General features: G+C 36.4%; 1 long non-coding RNA gene across 1 annotated transcript; it reads left to right on the top strand.

The window, feature by feature from the left end:
- Positions 1-599: 599 nt before the first annotated feature.
- LOC127497091 (uncharacterized) lies at positions 600-15,224 on the top strand. Its single transcript, XR_007925448.1, has 4 exons — positions 600-1,184; positions 3,324-3,652; positions 11,767-11,889; positions 11,995-15,224. It is a non-coding gene; the product is annotated as an uncharacterized LOC127497091 (long non-coding RNA).
- The last annotated feature ends 2,990 nt before the right edge of the window (positions 15,225-18,214 follow it).

The following is an 18,214-nucleotide window of genomic DNA, read 5'->3' as shown; positions in this document are numbered from 1 at the left end:
ATACAACTAAAACCATCTCTCTTATGCATCAGATCTGCCATTTTGGTGCTTGTCATGTCCGCTGTGCATGACAAGCATCTTTGTTACACATTTTTAAGCATAATTTTTTTCAGCGATTGTGATTTTTGTTCTGAATTACAATCAAAATATACCATCAAAATAGGATGATGGTGTTTTGGTGTTTATTGCTGACTGTAGAGTTCATCCTCTCTTCAGGATGAAGAAATGTATGTGCTAGTATTGGTAAGTGTATTCCACAACTTTTACTCTGATTACCTGTTGCTCAATCAAATGTCTGGAATTTTTGCTTTCGTTTGGAACATAAGCAGTTTTTAAATATTTGGTAGATGCTCACAAGAGAACATTTCACTCTCTTTCTCTCGGATGCGTCTTAAATCTAGAGATAGGCCTAAGAATTTTTTCCACAAGTAAGCTGTAATTGGTGTGCAATTTGCTTTTTGGTTCCTCTCGAAATTACATCCATTACTCTTCAAGTCGCAATGTCAAAAAAAGGGGAACATGAATGAAATTCATTATATGCTTATTGCTAGATACAATAGGCTTTTAAGTCAGCCTGGTACATGATGTGTACACTTAAAAACTGTGTGCTGCCACCTTGCCTGTGTTATTTCTACAACAGAAATTGTTCACTAATTCTGTTCTTAACTCCGTCAGAATATTTCTCTGTCATTACTCTTTGACATGAAAGGAAACGTATTTTAGAAAGATCGCTGTGTTTAATGTAGACTATAAGATGTGTTCTTCTATGTCAGACAGCTGAATGTTGCTTCACATTTTTTGTGCACCTGACAGCTGTTTTTGAAGAATGCTAGTTGCTTGTTTTGCAGTGATGTCTAATTTGTCCACTGACAGGCTAGTTGGGAGGCACTGGAGGAGACTGTGAGTGGTTGATGTCAGGATAGATCCTGTTTTCATAACTCACAGACTCAAAGAATGAACTGAGGATGTGTCGAAGGGTTCTGATAAGTGCTTTATCTCTGTTTTAAATGCCTTTTTTACTGCAGGGCTGAGAACAGAAGGAGAGAGAAAGAGAGAGATATGGATAAAAAATATGCAGAGCAAAATGAATGGACAGAGACGCACAGCGAATGAGGGAGGAGAGGAAGAGGAGCAGAGGAAGGCGATGGGGGAATTTAAGTGCAGAGACAGAAGCGATAAAGAAGGTATTTAAGAAAACACCTCATTGGATGTGGGCTCCCAAGATCCTCTAAAATAGTTAAACCACCCCTAAAAAATAAAACAAAACATTGGGGGTCTAGTTTAGTTTCATTCGATGAGAAAACTAGTGATCTCTTAAACTGACTTTTAGCCTGAATGTCATAAAAGTGTGTACGATTTGAAATCAAGATGATTTGTGCCAGAAGTTTAGTGTTTATTTCTGAACTGGGAAGATTCAATTACAACTTAAGAAGAGAAGATATATATTCTGTCTCCTGTCATGTTTAGAAAAGTGTACAAAAATGTTATATTATATTAGGTAACATTTTATTTCAATAGTCCACTTTAGACATTCTACTAACTATATAACTTTGCAGCTACATGTCAACAGTCATTAGAGTATTAGTGGTAGACTGTCTACTTAAAGGGATAGTTCACCTAAAAATGAAAATTATCCCATGATTTACTCACCCTCAAGCCATCCTAGGTGCATATGACTATCTTCTTTCAGACGAACACAGTCGGAGTTGTACTAAAATATATCCTGGCTCTTCCAAGCTTGATAATGGTAGTGAAGGGGGCATGAGATTTTAAAGCTAAAGTGCATCCATCCATCATAAAAGTAATCCATACGGCTCCAGGGGGTTACTCTGGGTTTTTGTAAAAAAAATATCATATTTAAAACTTTATAAACTATAATAACTAGCTTCTGGCAGATGGCCGTACACATCGATTTACAGCGAAAGAGTAACCATGACCTGACGCATGACATATTGACGAACACGGAGGCACAGAGGAGAGAGCAAGACAAAACACCAGTCATGAGTTAAAAGTCTAAAATGAGAATTTTTTTTAAGAGAAATGTTGGAGGATTTTGATATAAGAGAAGAGGAGCTTGAGTTTATTGCCCAGCCCTATTTGTTTTAACCACGAGAGGTGTCAAAAGCGAGAAAGAAGCTTACACTACTCCTACATCCTAAGTCACGTCAGAGGTCACTCTTTTGACGTAAATTGGTGCGTACAGCCATCTGCCAGAAGCTAGTTATTATAGTTTATAAAGTTTTAAATATGGATATTTTTCTTACAAAAACCCATCGCTTCACTTTAGAAGGCCTTTATTAACCCCTTGGAGCCGTATGGATTACTTTTATGATGGATGGATGCACTTTTTTGGGCTTCAAAATCTCAAGCCAGCTTCACTACAATTATTAAGCCTGGAGGAGCCTGTATATATTTTAATACAACTCTGATTGTGTTTGTTTGAAAGAAGATAGTCATATACACCTAAGATGGCTTGAGGGTGAGTAAATCATGGGATAATTTTCATTTTTGGGTGAACTATCCCTTTAATATCTGCTAACACTTTCTTTCAGTGGTCCCCCAACAGACTATATTACAGACTATGAGAAACTTTTCAAGTACATCAACTTATTCTTCAAACCTAACATAACAGTCTACCAATAAAAATTACAATTTTAACTCACATGACGAGAAGTATACTTCTAGCCCAACTAGCCATTGGAAATTCCTCATGTAGACAAAAACATGGTAAAAGAGTTTAGTAAGTTTGAAGACTTGAGGTTTTTATGGTTTAATACTAGTTGAGAAAGATTGTAGGGTATGTTAATGATTTTATTTTGTGTGTTTATTAACCAAGGCCACAATTCGAAGTCAAGTCACATTTATTTGTATAGCACTTTATATCAAAGCAGTTTCACATTATGAAACAGGAAAATAAAGTGTTAATATTGTAAAATTCTTCAATTATGAAACAAATTAAATTTCAGCAATATACAATGAATATTGGCTAGATCTGCCCTGCAAAGTTCAAATCTTTCGCTCACTCCTGTCAAACGAAACTCATGATCACTGGCCTAATCAAATGAGGTGTTATTTAATGGCACAAACACACCTCACCTCTCCCCTGTTAAAGTGATGGAGGTATAGGACAGTGGAACAGGGAAGATGTGGGTTGGGGGGGCGGGGGGCCTATAGGACGAAGGTCAAAGGGTGCAAAGGGTTTAGTAGGGGGTATAAGGTAAAATACAATTAAAACCAAGCAGGGAGTCAAGGGGAGTGACCTAGGTGAGAGTACTGTGTGTGTGTGTGTGACACATAATGAAAGGTTGAACCCTCCGTCGCAGAGATGGCATACCAAATCAACTCACCCTGGGAGAGAGAAGCCACAGCGAGAGAGGGAGGAAGAGAGAAAAGGAGGGAGGGGGAGCCAGAGAGCGTGGTTGCCACGGGGCTGAGTGACAGAAATTAATAATTAGTGACAATGATTGACAGCGCACTCTCCATCTGCGGCCCGCCGCTGCCTCCGAGCGCTTGCCTCCGCCGGCGACCGCGGGCACAATGAGCTCCAGCGGGATTCTGAGAGACGCTGATGATTGACAACTGCCTCCTGGAGAGATGGGGACAGCCAGTGTGTAGGGGTGACGTGGAGAGGGGAACGAGAAGGAGGAGGAGGGTAGGTTTGGGAGGCTTGTGGTGGTGTGTTGGGAAGAGTGGAGGCGGTTTGGTCAGGATGGAAAACGAGAAAGCTTACCTCAGTGCCAGCCTGACTCGACCCACCTCCTCCCGGTCCACAACACGACGCAGCCGTTATGCAAAGCAGTTGCGCTTTCTCCGGGGAGGGGGCTAAGAGCGAGAGAAGAAAGAAGTGAAGAAAACAGAAATAGAAGAGTATGTGTGAAAGGGAAGGGTCAGTGAAAATTAGCCAGCTGTCTGATGCTGTGTCCCCTCTTTTGACTGAATTGTCTCAGAGCTCTCCTCATTCGGTCTCATTATTGGTTATTATTGTGCAATTATTTAGCCTTCATCGTATCGCTAATCTCAGTAGCCTAGCCTAATTGTACAAAGCAAGAAAGACTTAAACAAGCTTTCATTACAGACATTAATATTGTTTCATATTCATGTGAATAGGATATCGCTCAGATATAAGTTTCTTTTCTTTCTTTCTTTCTTTCTTTTGCATGCCATTAGCTGGTCTCCAAAGACAAAATATATTGTGTTTTCAAAATCCCAGGGTTGGAAGATCAGGTTGTTTGTTTTGGGTTGTACCTTAAGACCAGTGTTGTTTAAGTTACTCTAAAAAAGTAATTAATTACTAGCTACTAATTACATCTTCAAAAGTGTAATTAGATTACTGTAGCCAACTAATTACTCCCTCTAAGAAGTATTGCATTACTTATTACTAATTACTTTCTAAATCCCATATCAACCTCAAACAGTTGAACAGTTGAGGAAAGACATGAAACTGCTTTTTAAAATTCTTTCAAATAAATAATTTAAAATGACATAAATTATTCTTGAATAGACCAAAGTGTTGAAAGGGAGAACATACATTTTAACATTTGACGTTAAATTTTGATGTTAAATCCACTATTGTGTTATATTGAATTGTTCTAGTCTATACAGTATTTAATGCAATTACATCAGAAGTAACTAGTTGAAAAAAATTTAAAAATAATCCCTTATATTTACTTTTTCACAGGAAAAGTAATTAAATTACAGTAATTAATTACTTAGTGATGCATTACACCCAACACTGTTTAAGACAAGTTTGTTAAAATCATCAATTTACCTGGAGCAAATGTCAAGTCACATTGATACATTCAGGCTTGTACAATGTTTTTTACATTTGTATTGCCAAAGCATTTGCATACAAATAAAACAATGCAAAAAAAAAAAAAAAAAAAAAAAAAAAAAAAAGTGAAAAACGACATATATTTATAAAAGAAAAAAGAAATAATGAAATAATACTATTATATAAAAATAAAAATGTATTGAAATATTTAAAATACTAAAATTATATAAAAATCAAAATATATTTTTTAATGAAATATATATATATAAAAAAAAAGATTTTTATCAACATTTTACTTTATTTTGACATTTAAAGATTTTCATTGTTCTTTCAATTATTTTCTATCAATTGTTTAATAATTAAATGACAAAACTCTTCCTTACTTATGAATATTTTGTGAATTCTGTCAGAAGTCTTGTTTCTTCACCAGTTTTTGCAGTCTGGACGCAATATTTCTTCTAGTGGCGAATCACCAGCAGTGTACATGTAGCAAATGTCATTTAATCAAATAGTGTAGTTCTAATAATAGCACTTTTTGGTGCTTCTTAATGTTTTATTAAAGACAATTTTGAACAAATATAAAACATTTTGTCACACAGTAAGACTTAAAAAAAAAAATGATGAAAGTCTTTAGGATCAAACTGTGTAACTGGTATTAAAAACACCAGAAAAATACAAAAAAGGTGTTGTTTTCTATTTTCAACACATTCATAATTTGATCAGGTGACTATTTAGAAGTAATTGTGAAAATAATGGTCTGCAATTGAGAATAGTGTAATGTCAGTTTTAGCGGAGCACTATTTGTTCTGACATCACCATGCAGCAGTTCATATTCGCACATCAGTTCAGATAAAAGAAAAACAGCCAGACGAACTCTGACCTGTTGCACCCTCACGGCGGCGTACAGGTATCCGTGGCCTCTCTAGAGGGTGTTCTGCAGAGGTCCGGCATGTGGAGAGAATAGCCCAGTGGAATTTATCTAGTGCCATGCGTGCTTTAGCCTGCTTTGACATGGGCTGCTCTAATACATTCCAGCACAACTCCAGCCTGGAAAGAGGTCTCTAAGGCTTATACACACACACACACATACACACACGCACGCACACTTGACCTCAGGGGAAGAAAACCGGATTGCACAGCAGAGATAGTCCTGCTGGGAAATGATTCATATCAGTGAACATTATTGATTTTTCCAAAACGGGCAATTTTTCCCCCCTCTGCCTTTGTTGTGTCTCTTTCTATTTTCCTCTCTCTCTCTCTCCTCCACAGCAGGTTACGCATCTGTTGTGTTCTGCTGTCAGATGTAGAGAACACCTGTCCATTGTACGATTATCTCCATTTTTCCTTGTTCTAGAAGAAATACAATTGAGAAAAATGGACTGAATTGTTCACACTTTTGTACTATTGTAACATTTCATCAGATTGTATTTCTTAAGGGGCGTTTATACCAAGAACGATAACTATAAAGATAACTATAACAATAACCAGTGTTGGGGGAAGTTACTTTAAAAGTAATGCATTACAATATTGCGTTACTCTCTAAAAAAGTAACTAATTGCGTTACTTAGTTACTTTTTATGGAAAGTAATGTGTTACTTATGGAAAGTAATGCATTACTTTTTCTCATTTGGGCTAACAACAAAATGTTCTATTTTTGGCAAATGTTAAGGCCCTTTCAAGCCAAAAGTGAAATGAATAAGCCACAGGCTGAAGAAAAATGCTAATTCACGTCTGTACAGTAGAGGGCGCAGTTCAAACAAACAAGCCTTTTAGCTGTGCTGCCATTCTGGAATACAGAAGAATAAGACGCAGGAAAAGAAGTAAATGAGTAAATGTATGCCCATATTTAGTCTAGAAGTAGTCTAGAATAACCATCATGTTTACACAGTGTACATGACGCCTCTGCACTTACTACCGGTTTCTCTCAACATGGGGACAGGAGAGCTGTCAGCCAATATACATAGGAAAACAAAGTAACTTGCATTACTTATTTGAAAAAGTAACTCAGATATTTTGTTATAAATTTAAAAGTAATGCGTTACTTTACTAGTTACTTGAAAAAAGTAATCTGATTACTTAACTCGCGTTACTTGCTATTCTTTTATACTTAGAACGATTTTTAGAAATATCTTTATCATAATCATTATCGTTCTTGGTGTGAATGGGCCTTTAGGCATGAAGATTCATTTTATATGAGTAGAAATTGGGAAATCATTGTCTGTTATATGTTCCACAACCTTGTGAGCTGCTTCGCTGTCTACATAGGCAGCTGCCTTCTAAGATAGCATCCAAACTATCATGGAAAAGTGAATGATTTGGAACGGTCTATATGGAAAACTGCACACCACGCAAACAGCACTCTGCATGAGAGACTCGACTCAATTAATTTCAAAAGAGTATGGTGATACCATTTTGCTAAGCTAATGATGTTTAAGCATAAAAATGCATAGCCTACACAAATTTTTGGCGAGGTTTGGCTTACCTTGTCTGCTATATTAGTGTAGATGATGATGTCTTGTGATCCTGTGTCAAATTGGCCGAGCTTAATCAGAAGTGACTGCTGAAATGCAGTTCTGAAATGGTTCAGGGTGAGGAGACCTGAGGTGTGCTGAGACACGTCTGTCTCGTGTAGCTGAGGGTGTTCACCCATTCCCCATCTCCAGAGAGGTGAAATAACGGTAACACTTTATTTAAGTGTCCTTGCTACACGTTACATGTAGTTATTATAGTAATAATAACTAAACCCAACCCTAACCCTATAGTAAGTATCTGAAGTTAATTAATATTACTCAGTACTTAAATGTATAATTACATTGTAACAAGAACACCTTAATAAAGTGTAACCTTGTAACCAAAGAAAGTGTAAAGTGTAACCAAAATAAAATGTAAGAAGCGCTATATAAATAAAGGCGACTTTACTTGTAACCATCTGTTTATTATAAGCGTGCACAGATATGTCATCTGCTGCTTTAAATGCGCAAGCTTTTTAAACTGAGGAGGATTTTGATTGACTTTTTATTGTTCATCAGCAGGAAAAAATAGTTTTGAGAGTGATTTCAGTGATATTGCTCTTTTGTTTTGTTACAGTTATAGTTGTAGTGTATAGTATAATTGTACTTCCCTATTATCATAGAATTAGAATGATTATTAAAACCTTATTATTATAGTTATCATTATAGTTATAGTCTTTGTGTGTGAACGGGCCTTTGCTCTGGTCAATTTACTTTCTGGTCAATTATTTTATTTTTATTGAGTGAAATGATAAAATATATTCCTGCTGTTCCTTAATGTTTTTAGGAAACCAAATTGTGAGCACATCCATCCATCCATCCATCCATCCATCCATCCATCCATCCATCCATCCATCCAGCCATTCATTATTGTTCCGTCCGCCCATCCATGCTTTCAAACTGGAAATGTTCCCATGTACACTGTAAAAATTATTTAAATGATTTATCACAACATTTTTTCTTTTGTCAAATCAACTTAAATAATTAATGTGGTTCAGATAACATAATATTTTGAGTTTCTGTTGATTAAACAATCACCTTCATTGTATTAACTCAAATTTTTAATTTCAATGAACTCAAAATAAGGCAACCAGATAACTTTTTTAAGCTAAACCAACAATTCTTTTTTTACAGTTTAGTTATATGTATTTTGTTGACAACAAAAGCAGTTTCTGCCTCTGCTCGCTTCGTCTCCTTTTACAACTGAGTCATGTAACTTTCAAGAGAATCTGCTCTTATTTGCATTTTCTTTTTCTCTATCTTTTCATCCCTCTCTCCCCTGGACATCGTCACCCCTCACCTCTAGAGAAACACACACACTTACATATAGAGTCCGGTGCACATGTGAGCTGACAGCTGGCTTCCGCAGGGCCCAGCAGGTGCGGTGACAAGGCCCCAGAGGCCCCTGACTCACAGAGCCTGGGTGTGTGTGTGTGTGTGTGTGTGAGATTGCTTGACTGATAGATAAAAGCCTGGACATATTAGTTGTGATTTTTATCCACAATGCTTGTGTCCTTTAAACAAACTTATTTTCTTGCAGTTTTTTCCCCTAATTTGCAGTTTACCTTAGTGACACCTGCGCTACACACCGGGAGAAATGCGCATTGAGGAAAAAAGTTTGCTCCATTGTTCTCTTTGTATTTCCAACTCTCTTGTGTACATTTTATGCACTCCTAAAAGTAGAATTAAACCGTTTTCCCAACACATGGGACTTGACACATTATAAATAGTTTAATTCGTATCTATGGAAAGTAGATGCTTAATTATCTTGATCTTTGCTTTGACGCTCTATTTCTCTCTCTCTCTTGCTCCGTAACATGGACGATATTGGTCAGCGTGGGATGTCTGCACAGTATGAAGTTGAAAGGCACCGCGCACACACACACACCTGGCTCACCGGCTGCCTCTTTGGTCTGCGTCACCTTTTGTCAGGCTCATGTTAATTAAGCCCCGTCAACGACAAACACACGCACACACATGCACCCTCACCGGGGTGCCTTTTAATGAGCCTGCCATTTGATAGTTATAGACACCAAACCAATGTGCTTGTTTTATGTCTTGATGTGTCTGTGTGCGTGCTTTCTGAAGAAGAAGAAGAAGGTGAAAAAGAGGAGGAGGTTTTGGGGAAGATCAGCTGATGAGGGATTGTTTAAGGTAAATAGGGAATATGTCATTTTTCTTTCACTCTCCCTGTATCTCTCTCTCTCTCTCTCTCTCTCTCACTTCTCCTTGTTTTGCGTCCAAGTGAGCCGTGACTCTCCCTTTTCAGCGAGATGAAAGACGCCCGGCACGGGGGCTTCCAACAAAAGTGCCGGCAATCACAAACAAACCTTCAAATGAAGAACATCAAAGGCGCTGCCCCAATTGTTAGCCTCTCGTGTCCGGGGAAAATTGGCTCATTAAGGCCAAAAAATGACATTGTTTACATTAACCGAGGCCCCTGATTAGATGCAACCATGTTTGTTATGTTGTGTTGTCCGCCTTCACTGTTGCCGCTACCAACAGGCCACTTCAGCCCGCCGCCCGCACAATCGTTCCTTTGAAGGCTTTCTCTTCGCTGATAAAGAGAGAAAGAATGGGACAACAAAAAAAGAAAGCAAAGGAGAAAAGGATAAACACGGTCACAATTGCAAACGCATACAGAAGGACATGATAGGTCCATTCTCTCTGTTTCTTTATTCCAGCATCAGTTTTCTCTCTTTAGGACTAATTAGCTTGCCTGTGGAAAGAGTGGCGATTCAAGAGGACAGTTCGGGCTGTGATGGATCTGTTTGTGTGGTAATTGCACTGATAAAGAGTGGGGTGTTTTTGGAAGGAGAGAAAGGAAAGGAAAGGACCACAGCGGCGAGTCGGGGGGGATTATGCCGATGACCCGGGCTCATCTTGTAAATGAAAATAACCTCTTTTGCAAAAAAGCTCTCGACGCGTTCGCAAGCTGAAATGGTGTCTAATAACCGTACGGTGGGGGTTTGACGAGTTTACGCTCTCATGAGTTGGAGAGTTGTGGTATTGGAATCTTTTTATAAGTTACATGCCTTGATGGAAATCTTGAAACATTTAAAAAAGAACGGTTGCTTAAAGGGATAGTTCACCCAAAAAAATTAAAATGGTCAACATTTACTCATGTCGTTCCAAACTCATGTAACTTACATTCTTCCGAAGATATTATTCAGAATATTCAAGCTACTCTTTTCCATATGAAAATGAATGGACACATTTCCACATATTCAAACTGTTCACATAACGCTTCATGTACCACATTTGAATATATGCAAATGCTAATGAGATCAAAGTGCAGAACTTTTGGTTGAACTAACTCTTTAATTGCAGTATTGGAAAGTGTGATGTTCTACACTTCCTTTATTACAAATATGTCTTCTTGTGCAGTACAAGTTTGAAAATTTATTCTCAACATTTCAGTAACACTTTACAATAATGGTTAAATTACATTTTTTTAAAGCATCTTTTAACAATTTTCATCATAACAAGAAAGCATTAAGTATCATGATCTGACAATGAACAACATGGTTTTTTTTTTTTTTACAGCATTATTAATCTAGATTAATATTAACCTATGCAGATTAAATGTTTGGTTAAAATACATATATTTATATAATAAGTTTTACATTTTAATTATTTGTGTTATATATATATATATATATATATATACATATATATATATATATATAAAATGTATGTGTATGTATAAAATGTATGTGTATGTATATTGTTTATATATATATATATATATAATATATAATTTTAACATGTTAAATTATGTATGTATGTGTATGTATGTAAGTTATATATATTTATACATGTATGTGTGTATATATATATGTGTGTGTGGGTGCGTGTATATATATGCACACATACATATATGTATATAATTTTAATGTCAAATTTTTATATATATATATATATATATATATACACACATTATTATACATTTTACATTATGTTATTATTATTTTGTTATATAACAAAATGAATAACAAAAATATTATATAAAACAAAATATAACAAAATGAACCTTAACGAAAATTAATAAATGTCATAAAAACATTGTTCATTGTTATTTAATTAACTAATGTTCATATAGATATCATGTTATTTTATTACTATTGTTCATTGTTTGTTCAAAAAACATTAATTTATGAATCATATAATATTAGTATATTGATTTTTTATGTTTGCATATATATTATATATAAAATTGAATGTGTGTTTTAGTATATGCACAAATTATTTCATGTTAGCTATTACATTAACTAATGTTAACATAGAACCTTTTTGTAAAGTTGTGTCTAAGTATCACTCATAACTGCAATTTATTCTATATGGTATTGGAATGTGAAGCATTTATGAGCTTACTGTCATGTCTCTGAGCAGGGGCTGGGACAGGGCTGTGTCTGTGAGAGAGAAGAAGAACTGTACTGCTAACCACACTGTGACCTCCTAACCCTTCCCTCCCCTCCTCTCCAGGCTCCTTCACCTCTGTGTTCTCAGGGAGAGTGACCTAACCTGAAAATAATTACAACTACTGAACTGTCACTGCACCCTCCACCTCATCTCCAGCCCTTATCGCCAAAAACACGCACCCCACAGGTCAGGTCACCACATTAGATCACCCATACACACTCACACACCACCCCTGCTCCACAAAAGTTCCTGACTTCCATTAACATATTTTCACTTTTTCTTGTTTTTCAGTCCACTCTCTTTCTCTCTTTATCCCCCCCACCCCTCCTCAGCGGGGCCCCAAAACTGTCGTAATTGCCTTTTAAAATAGTTTAGCATCTCCCTCAGAGAGCAGAAAAGTTTCCCCAGTATGGCACTGGAGGAAGAGGGAGTTGTTTTGCAGCGCTGCCGTGGAAACAGAGACGAGAGGAATTGAAATGATCTTGACTTCTGACCATCTTCGTCTCCTGGGGGGGGGGACCGGCATAGGATAGAAGAGCGCACTATGACTTCTCTTCACTGTTTAAAGACTTGTATGGAAAATATAATTTGGTTGTGGCAGGCTGAGAAAGATGCATTGGCTTTTGGTTTGCCACTCATGAAAGTCTTTTTATTTGAATATATTTTTGAATGCAATTTTGTTTCAAACTTGAATGATTTTGCTTGTTTTTCATGACTGAGGTTAGTTTTTTCACTGGTGTCCAACAATAGTTTTGGAATCAGTCCATCTTTATGCAGACAAAATGACCACCTTTGAAAGAAGTTGTAGTGGCATCTGAATTTTTACATCCTCTACTAGTAGAAACTCTTGTAAAAAAATATCACCCATGCTGCTGCTTTTTTTATGATTTTTTTTTTTTTTTTATTGAATGCTGTTATTCCACAGTCAGTCTAAAGTTCATTTTACAGTCATTATTGTTCAGAGACAAAAAGGTTCAAACATTGGTACACTGTATAACATTTTAAACACCTAAGTATAACACAGATTCTTTATGCTTGGGACAAGACAGGCTACATAAAAGGGAAAAAAAATATTACGAAACAATAATTATTCATTTATTTCTATTTTTTTTTTTTCTCTATTATTATTATTATTGGTAACAATTTATTTTGATGGTCCACTTTAGACATTGTACTAACTATAAGTAACTTTCCAACTACATCAACTAACTCTCATTAGAGTATTATTAGAGTATTAGTAGACTGTCTGCATTAATTATTTACACATAAATATTAACACATTATTTTGATGGTCCCTCAACAGACATTCTATTGACTACTACATGTAAACATGTTCTACTAACCTGAACCCTAACACCTAACCTAACGAGTCTACTGATACTCTAATGACAGTTAGTTGATATGTAGTTGCAAAGTTACTTATAGTTAGTAGAATGTCTAAAGTGGACCATTGAAATAAAGTGTAACCTTGTTAGTATTATAATTCGTAGTATTAATGATAGTGTGTGAGTGTCTCAAGATTTACTGACATCTGATTAATTGTAATGATTTCATAGTATATATTTTTAAGGATAATTTGGTAAAATATTACTCCCAAGGCATAGGAAATCTCAGCCCAGGCTCATTTGAAAAACGTACCTGTGTCAACATTTTTGCAAAACGCAAAATACGTTGCGTCGTGTAAGTTTCGCGACAGTTTCAAAGTGAAATGTAAAATGTAAAAAATCAGTTTGAATGTCCGCTGTGATCTTGCCTTTTAACAGTTAATGGGTTTCCCCGTGCCCTGCTGACACTGACAGTGCTAGTCAAAGTTTTTGTCATTTGCGTCTTGTTCCGTGTTCACAGCAAGTTTCAATATAAAAGTCTTTGCGACTGAGTGACTCACTCACAAAGACAATCTTTGCCACCATCTAATGGCGTAATAAATGTAACCTCTCTTGCTGTTCACGGTCAGGGACTATTTTTTCCAGCGGAAGGAAGACTTAGTGATTTTACTTCATGAAAGTTGCATTGATACTTATTTTTTGGCTTTAATATTTGTATTGTGTGGTAACCGTTTTATAAAAGCAATAAGCCAGTGAAGCCATGGTTTACCATGAATTTATAACAGCTAAATTATAGCTGTTATAAACTCCGCTCCACGTCGTGCCTAACAACGCCTTTTAGCTGTTATAAATTCACTGTAAACCACAGCTTCTTGGGGCTTATTGCTTTAGCCCATCACGTTTAATAACGTACACCTACACTAAACCCTAAACCTACCTGATAGTGTTAATAAAAGCAAATGTGACATAAAAACACAATCGTAACCATGGCAATTGTTTTTGAACTCTTGTCTTTGAGCTCTTTTACTGTGACTCGTCTTTCACGGTATTCGTACTGGAGCTCTTCGCATTGCAAGTACAATTCTGTACCAGCTGAACTATCGAGCAAGCTTGTTATGTCAGTAAAACTGAACATCTGGAGCTGGGTGAGTGATGCAAACTCCAAAATATAATTTGTTTACAAATCATGCACTATGGTAAAAAGTGTTTTGAGGTCATAACATTATTGTGCAAGGTGCCTCGTGAAAACAAGTCTTTATTAATCCATAATCTGGACCTGTAATCATAAATGTGTGTAAACAATTAAAAGTGCTTGCTGTTTTACTGCCTCTAGTGTTCATTTCTGTTAGAAACTGCAGTCATATGTACGTATTGGTACGTATTTTGCGTTTTGCAAAAATATTGAAACCCAGGTATGTTTTTCCAATAAGCCTCTATGGGATGGAGAGGACCAGTGAGCCAGAATAAAGCAAAATACAGACTTATAAAAGCTCCCTAAAGAGTGTTTTATTTATTTAATTGTTTTGCACGGTAGTGTCATGTAGCCCCAGGCATCAAGCATCTTCCACTCCTGGGAAATAAAGGAGAGAGTGTGGTTAGAGAAACCCAATTGGGATATTGATAAGAGGTTTAGAATCTGCTCAGAGGACAGAGCCATATGAATATTTGCATATACACTCCTCTTTCCTTCTATTATGAACCACACCTCAGAAGCTTTTTGTATAGAATTCTTATTTACCATGATGCAAATTTGTTTCTGTGACTTCTACTCAAAATTGCCATGTTAAATTATGGGACAGCCTCCAAAACCAAGCCAACTGGAATTTAAATGCAATTAAAGTTGCTGATTATTGTATTGTTTAATCATGTAATGAAATAGCAAATTTATTTATTTTTTCTTCGTTTTTTCTTCTGTTTCCACCTCAGAGTAAAACCCAAAACAAGTTATTGTAAGATAAAGTTTAATGTAAGAAATTAAGTCAGACCGTAAGATATGAAGTCACATTTATAAGAAATTAAGATGCATTTGTGAGTTACAATTGCCTTTCAATTATTTTTGTTCTGAGATGGAAACAAGCTTCCATAGGCACTTTAAAAAATTATAATAATAATAATAAAAAAATGCATGATGCCCCTCAATTAAAGAGACATTCTTCTTTTACTAACCCATTAAAATGTCTGATTCATTTAAAGACACATGATATGAAATTTCTAATATCACCTGTTTGTACTTTCCCACTTTTCCACCAGTCAAGTTAGTAGAGCAGCGATAGAGTGGAGGTGAGAAGAAAAGGCTGCAGTGAGAGTATGTGGACGAAAAAACAGAACAGACAGGCAAGTGTTTTATTGAATCTGTGGTGTCCACAGAATCGGCTAACTCACTTAGAGGGCGTCTCTAAAAGCATTCAGTGTGTGGAGCCCTATGGGCAGTGTCACTCTCAATCTACAAAACAGAGGACCGGAGGGGCTGCTCTTTGAATAAGAAAACTACTTTTACAATACAGATGGATTATTTCATCTCTGACTGGTCCCTCCTGAGACTTCAGCCGCATATTTCGGGGGAATGAAAAATAGGGCTGTGAATGTGTGTTTGGTCAAATCTGATATCAATATCACTTTAGAGAGATTATTTCCCCATATATGCCTCTCAGAAGCTTTTCACTCTGCTTGGCTCATGGGGATAGAATTTGCTTCTAAATTAAATGCAGCGGTCGAGGGCGCCACATGGGGTCTGGATTCCAGGACATATCATATATATCCGAAGTTGCTCAAAAATCTAAACAGACTAAAAAGAAAAAAAAAAACACCACAAACAAATCTGATCTTTCAAAGCAAATCATTGAACTTAATTGCACACTTTAAAGGGTTAGTTCACCCAAAAATGAAAATTCTGTCATTAAGTACTCACCCTCATGTCATTCCAAACCGGTAAGACCTTCGTTCTTCTTCGGAACACAAATTAAGATGTTTTTGATAAAATCCAAGATCTCTCTGACTCCTCCATAGACAGCAATTTTACCACCACTGTTAAGGCCCAGAAAGATACTAAAGACATCGTTAAAATAGTCCATGTGACTAGAGTGGTTCAACCTTAATTTTGGAAGCGACGATGCAGTGCTTCTGTGTTTACGTCCGAACGCCTGCTCAGTATTTGCTGACGCTGTTTACATTAACAGTTTGCTAATTAGCATTAGCAGCCTTGATAGTGGTGGTTAAATTGCTGTCTGGATGAGTCAGAGAGCTCTCAGATTTCATAAAAAATATCTTAATTTGTGTTCTGAAGATAAACAAGGTCTTATGGGTTTAGAATGACATGAGGGTGAGTAATTAATGACAGAATTTTCATTTTTGGGTGAACTAACCCTTTAAGATTTAGTTTAAGTTGTTTAAGATTTTGCAAACTTCAAGGGATATTTCACACAAAAAATTAAAACTCATAATTTCCTCACCTTCATGTCATTCCAAGCCTGTTTGACTTACTTTCTTCTGTGGAACACAAAAAAGTCAAAGGGGTCCAATGTTGTTTTTGACCCCATTGACTTTCATTGTCTGGACAAAAACTTTCTTCAAAATATCTTCTTTTGTGCTCCACAGAAGAAAGAAAGTCGCATTTGGAATGACATCAGGGTGAGTAAATGGGCGAACTTTCATTTTCAGTTGGAATATCTCTTTAAATAATGCCTTCTTTGTACTATATTTACATAATCATCACTTTAGGTCTTTGTTAAGTTTGATTAGCACCATAGAAAAACAAAGACGGACACTTATCAGATGACGGTCGTATTGCGTTACCAGACTTCCCATTGATTATCCCACAGGATCCCCCCAGGGTTTGCTAAATGGTGTCTGTGTATTGCTATTACGGGGGTTACCAATTATTTTCCCCCTGAAATTAAGGGCAGTGACCCTAATATGAGGCCACTTAGTGCCTGTAATAAGATGATAATTGAGTTTGATGATAGACCCCCGTTCCCTCCCTCACAACTTCACAGCCCTATTCATGCTAACTGTCAGTTCTTAGTAATGGATTACAGTGGCATTACTTACATTTATCATTTCCTGCATGATAGACTGTGTGTAGAATATGATAGGAGAAGGAAGAGATGATAACAGCCCAGATCATCTTATTTCTCTCCGTTTCATTGTTCTATTTCCTCTTTAGTGCCGTTCTCGAGCTCCACTCGTATGAGCTGTAATTGTATATGCACAATTCCCTCAAGACTTCAAATTAAAAGAAAGTTCTCCATCCAACCATTCATCCATTCCTCCTTATTCTTTCCCGGCCCTCTCACACATAAAACCTGGCCTGGGGACAGCAAGCTTATTTGAACAGAGCCTTACATCTCCCTATCCAGCTTTGTGTTACTAATAAGGAGATGCACATACACTTTCACTGAATTGACTTTCATGCAAGGGTGCCCCTCACTGGATAAGACCAGTCTCTTCACAGCCTTTTGGGAAGATAATAGCAAATATGATTTAGGAATGTTGTGTTATCAAACCATTATTTAGAGCTATTTGTCTACATTTACATTCATGCATTTGGCCGGAATTTTTATCCGAAGTGATTTCCATTGAATTCAAAGTAGAACTCCTTTTTAGCTGTAACCAGTTACATCTGTTAATTATTTTCCCCTCCATTTTTAGCAAATGTGGCTTATAGATGACCTTACTTTTTAGGACTTTCTTTCATCCGAGTAACATAAAAGAAGATGTTTTGAAGAGTGTTCATGCTGCATTCTTCCATGCAGTGTGATTGGATGGGAACCAGGGGCTGTAAAACTCCAGAAAGGGTTTCAAAAGACATGGTGAGTAACTGATTTTTTGATTCACAGTGAGTAATTTTGATTTTTGTGTGAAATATTCCTTTAAGGATCCCAGCGTTAATACTACAGGATGGTAATTAGAATATTTCTATCACAATTTGAAACCAATCCTGAAAGATAATAATGGGACCCTCTAAGAAGCTATTAAGAATTATATTACCATTCAAAATTTTGGGGTTGGATTATTTAATGCTTTTTAAAAAAAAGTCTCTTATGCTCACCAAGGCTATATTTGTTTGATCAAAACTATGCTAAAATGGTAATATTGTGAAATATTATTACAATTTAAAATGAGGGCTTTCTATTTTAATGAAAGATTGTACTGGAAAGACTGAAATGATATCCGAAGGATTATGTGAC

This window comes from Ctenopharyngodon idella, chromosome 16 (genome assembly GCF_019924925.1).
Source record: "Ctenopharyngodon idella isolate HZGC_01 chromosome 16, HZGC01, whole genome shotgun sequence".
In the NCBI taxonomy this organism is placed as follows: Eukaryota; Metazoa; Chordata; class Actinopteri; order Cypriniformes; family Xenocyprididae; genus Ctenopharyngodon; species Ctenopharyngodon idella.
Note: the sequence above shows the minus strand (reverse complement) of the source record. Positions and strands in the feature narration are given on the sequence as shown.